The 5,408-nt window shown below is 49.1% G+C and overlaps 1 long non-coding RNA gene across 1 annotated transcript; it reads right to left on the bottom strand.

Moving 5' to 3' along the window:
• Positions 1–1,162: 1,162 nt before the first annotated feature.
• LOC308312055 lies at positions 1,163–5,112 on the bottom strand. Its single transcript, XR_013963721.1, has 2 exons — positions 4,977–5,112; positions 1,163–2,733 (listed from the first exon to the last, which is right to left on the bottom strand). It is a non-coding gene; the product is annotated as an uncharacterized lncRNA (long non-coding RNA).
• Between the last annotated feature and the right edge of the window lie 296 nt (positions 5,113–5,408).

Genomic DNA, 5,408 nt, shown 5'->3' with positions numbered 1-5,408 from the left:
CACATTCTCCATTTTCTCTCGCACGAACATACAGCTCCCTCGCGCTCAGACACACACACGCACACACACACACGAGATCTGAAAAATGATTCGGTCGCGAGGCGAGCTAATAGTAGGCAGCGCGCGTGTCGACATGCCCGTGGGCCGCGAGTGTTAAATTGTATCCAATTACAGCGCATGCGGCGATATGAGGGGGGAATAATAATTCTTCTTGCGTGACAGGGAGATTCGCTTATTTCCAGGCGCTTGGCGGCTCTTTATATGGGGCTAGAGACGTTCAAATGTCTGTGGGAGAGCTGCTCGGCATTGCATTGGGGGGGGGGGGGGGGAGGGAAGGGGGAGGCTGGCTTTTCTGGAGGACAGAGCTGCATATTTCATTAATCAAAATCCAGTTAACCAGATTTTGAGACACGGCAGGGGCCAGCAGGGTCCGACCAATAATTAATATCCATTATTTAAGAAGCCCGCCCCGGCTCCAGGACATCTCTCTCACGCACGCACGTACACGCGCGTGCGCGCGCGCAAACACACACACACACACACACACACACACACACACTTTATTGAGAGAGAGGGGGGGGGGTGAGGGATTGCACCAATGTGAAAATGAAATAAACACGCCCAGTCTCGGCTTTGATATGAAATGTCTCTCCTGCTCATTTATTTGATGGAGTGCGCAGCAAACTTAAATCAGCAATAGAATATAGCACCAACATGGAGATGGAGTGCAAAGTGCATGTGTCCGCTGGTGGCAGGGCTCTGTGAACGCAGTCACACTCCCCTGACACCGATGCCTACCACAAAGTTCAGCAACTCAAGGGTAAAAAGGTCAAGTGTGGGTTCATTAGTTCAACGTGTCAGAAGAGAGAGAGACAGTTTGACTGCAGGCAGGCAGCGGTGCTCTGGGACTGGGAGAAAAGGAAAACACCGACAGAGTTATACCTAAATGGGCTGGAATATAAAGCAACTCCATTAGCCCGCCAATCAAACCTGTGGTACCTCTGCTGACAATGGCCAGGGGATGATGGGCCATCAACAAGCAATGTTTGTGTGCGTGCGTGTATGTATGTGTGTGCGTGCGTGCATGTATGTGTGTGTGTGCGTGCGTGTATGTATGTGTGTGCGTGCGTGCGGTGCGCGTGTTTTGGAAGTGACAGTCTCATTGAAACAAAAAAAAAAAGTGTTTATTTGATAAATAACAGCCTCAGCATATTCACGAGGCCCTTATAATAGTGACACTTTCTATATACCACTGAGAAACAGGCAGCCGGTTTCGGACAAAATGGAAGCATCCCTTGTTTTTACATTCCACTCAAAAGGCACATATACAAAAAATAGTAGTACACACAAATATGTACGGTACAATACTCTGGTTATAAATACAATAGAACAAATAACACATCGTTCTTTGAAAGGACAGTAGACTTCGTTAAAAAAACAAAACAAAACAAACAATGTAATACTTTTTTATAAGAATAGCAAAGAACAGTTAAAACTAAGAGGCAGAGGTGCAAACAAACACAGTTTTTGTTTGGTGAGAGCACAACAGGGGCTTATTTGCCCTCGCGGCGGAACCCCTTGACAGTTGACTCATCTCCTTTTGTTCAAATCCTCTTTCTCTATTTCCTGTCTTAACTCCCCTCCCCCCATGTCAGTAAGAAAACAGCTCCATAGCACACAGACAGGATCGGTCTCGGTATCAGAACACTTTAAAACGTAAGAGAAACCACCCCCTGAAACACAATCACACAACACAGAGGTATAGCCTTTTGAAAAGCTCTCTTCTTCTTCTTCTTCTCCCTCACCTCCTTTTTGCACTTCTTGCAGATATAAGCGGGGGGGGGGGGGGAGGGGGGGGGAGGGGGGTTGCGGGGGGACACAACGAAAAAACAACTCACACCTTGTTATGATTACTTTTTCGGCAGCCTCTTTTCTTTGGCGGTGGGACGCTACAGTAACAGAATGCAGAACGAGGAAAGGTACGGGGGTGGTTGGGGGTTGGGAGGGGGTTAAGAGCTGTGGTGGTGGGACACAGCGAGAAACGTTGTGGGGGTAATAGTTGCTCTTCTCTCTGCCAGGGTGGGAGAGCGGTATTGCTATAGGAGGGAGCTGCAAGTTCTGTGCGGCGCTCGCGCGTGCACGTGCGTGCTGTGCGTGTGTGTGAATGTGTGTGTCTTTAGGATATTAAATAGTAAAGGATGGGGATTAATAATGGAACCTGACAGCTCATCTCCGGCTTCTATCTGCCCGACTGTCCCACCACCACCCAATTCCCTCCGCTTCGTGCCCCTCTTTTCTCTCTCTCTCTTCTCTCCCTCTCTTTCTCTCTCTCTCTCTGGCTCAGTTTCTAAAGCCTCATTTATATACGTTTATCACACACACAGTGTCTCTTGGCTGAAAACAGAAACAGATTTTCCAAAGATATCTCTAACAACGCAACGGCAATCTCATTGTTAGCACTTGTTAGCTAATCCTCCGCCCCTTTTCTTTTTGTCTTTCGGCAGAATGACCCCTCCACTCTGTGCTCCTTCGTTGTCTCTCTCTCTCTCTCTCTCTCTCTCAGGGTCCCCGGTCTTTCAGGGCCATATCCGGGAGTAGAAGAGCACGTTGTTGGTGTCGTCGTCGTCTTCGTCCGCCGCTGAGGTCGGCGAGGTCAGCCTGCGTGTAGCGCACCGCCCCCAGGTGGTACTCTCCGATGCGAGTGTGGTCGCAGAGCCGCGACTGGAGAGTCACCTGTGTATACACATAATGGATGTGGACGTGCATGCACGTGTGCGCGCGCACACACACACACACACGACACACCACACACACACACACACACATACACCACACACCACACACACACACACACACACACGCAGAAGGTAATTCTGTAATTAATTAACGCATTATGACGGAGACCGAATGTCTTTCTTTAACGTTAAGGGATCGGTACTAACTGCTTCTATAGGTGCATGGACATACATACAGGGGACAGAGTGAGAGGTGTGCTGATTGCAGAGACGCGTGCGGTTCAGCCGTGTGTGCTAGAATGCAGATCAATATCAGAGAGAGCGAGGGAGAGAGAGAGAGAGCGAGAGAGAGAGAGAGAGAGAGAGAGAGAGAGAGAGAGGGAGGAGAGAGAGAGAGAGAAGAGAGAGGAGAGGAGAGAGAGAGAGAGAGAGAGAGCATACACGGAGGGAGGAAGATGCCACACAAAGGAAAGAGGCAGGAAATACTGTAAGAGAGATGGATTCCCAGGGACACTGTGACAGAGGGAGGGGATTGCAGAGCAGAACATAGAGAGAGAGAGAGAGAGAGAGAGAGAGAGAGAGAGGGGGTGACTGAAATGGAGAAACTGAAAAGAGGAAGAGATAAAAACCACGGATGCAAACACAGAGAAAAGACAGAACTGAGGGAGAGAGAGAGAGAGAGAGAGAGGCAGGCAACGGGAGAGCAAGGGAGAGAAAGCAGCTGGAGGCAGGAGAGCTAGCTAGCTAGAGGGGTGGGGGGGTGGCGCGGGGAAGAGGGTTGTATGAAAGCGCAGATTCGTTGCGGCGAAAGAAAGAATGTTTTGATGCTGTTGCACCCCCCACTCCACACATCACCTCCTCCTCCCTCTTCCCACCCCTTATCGCCCCCCCCCCCCCCCCCCACCCCCTCCCCCCCCCCCGCCAATCTCACACCTGATGTGTGGGGGCTGCTGGGAGTCGCATGCCATGATGAATAACAACCGCCTGTTAGTCACGATAGAGCACGCACGCACGCACATGCACACACACCGCCCGCCCCGCCCGCCTGCCTGTCTCTCTCCCTCTCTCTCTCTCTCTCGTCTCCCTCTGACACACACCTCTATTATTCAGACATACAAAACAGCCTCTCTCCGTGATTTAAGCGCGCGGGAACACAGAGATTCCATCTTGTTTGCGTGCGCACACATTCTGAACACACACACACACACACACACACACGATTCGTGCACATACCGTATGTGCGCATGTCCACTCACGCACGCACGCGCTAGCAAGCGCACATAGCTGATGCTTGTTTGGGTTGAAGGTCATACCACACATTCCGCTCTTCCAGACTGCACTCACATGACCCATTATGGCGTCCCATTGGTGACAGTGGATAGGCCACTCCATTTGTGTGTTCCAAAGCCAGATAGACAGACACACTGGAGGACGGCAGAATGACTGGCAGCCATGACATATATACACTTGTTTTTATTTTTTCTTCTTTAATGCTTGCCATGACAACTCTCTGGCAGGCACGAATGAACGTATTAAAGTGAATCGAAACAGGGAAAGTGAATTCCCTTTTGGTTATTGATTGGCCTCGTATTGGGGTCGACTATGGTATCCAACTTCGTCTGGTTTGGGGGATTATAGGACAAATTCACGAGGCAAAGCATGGATCATGTTAATTAATATGGAATCAACGAAGCGTGCAGGCTCATATTTAAAGAAGTTCATCCCATCAGAGATTTCCAGTCATCACTGATTTTTCTTGAAGGCTCTATGTGAGTGCATGATGCAAAGAAATGCCATACTGCTGCAAAAATCTAAATAAAAAAAACATTAAACTGTCATTTGAGTCCGTGAAATAGATTTTTGGTATCAAAACACCGGTGTGCGCAAACCCTCGCCATGAACGCCCACGACAGCCCTCGGATGTTGCAATGTTTTTTACAAAACTTTGGAGTCTGAACGGTGACAGTGTAAGTACAACCCACACATGAGCCAACGACAGCTGTGAGTCGAATAAATGTTCCAGCGACCAAAACAAACATTATAAATTCTGAATTGTCTTTTAATTTGTTTCTGCTATAAACCAACGCTGTTGGTTACCAACTTCATGTTGAACAACCTTCCACACGGGGGGGCCAGCTGAACCAAAATGGGATTACAATGGACAACTGGGGTGTTTTACATGGAAAACAATGGATAGAATTGGAAATCATAAAGTGTGTGTGTGTGAAGTATATGGCCTACCTGTATGCCGGTAGGAGCTCAGCAGACTCCACGTGTCCTGTCGAGGCCAAGACGAAGCATTGGCCAAGCCATGGAGCGGGGCAGACAAGACGTGGAGCAAAGTGAGAGGGAAGGAGGGCTCTAGTGGGTAGAACGCATTATGGAGCCTGGCAGACAGACAGAGAGACAGAGAGAGAGAGATGAGAAAGCAGGACGGAGGCGTTAAGATCATATATTAAAAAATAAGCATGTAAATAAAATGACATTAAACTGAGGGTAGCCTCCGAGGTGAGGACAGAAGCAGTTGAAGGAGAAAAGTGTCAAGACTCAAGAGTGCTGAAGGAGAACATCGACAAAGAAAAGGGTCGAGAGAGAGAGAGAGAGAGAGAATTTGATGGACAGAGAGACTGTGGGCGACAGACAAAGCGAGAGAGAGACACAGAGGGAGAGTGA

Source organism: Protomyctophum bolini (genome assembly GCF_963924005.1).
Source record: "Protomyctophum bolini genome assembly, contig: SCAFFOLD_622, whole genome shotgun sequence".
NCBI classification, from domain to species: Eukaryota; Metazoa; Chordata; class Actinopteri; order Myctophiformes; family Myctophidae; genus Protomyctophum; species Protomyctophum bolini.
Note: the sequence above shows the minus strand (reverse complement) of the source record. Positions and strands in the feature narration are given on the sequence as shown.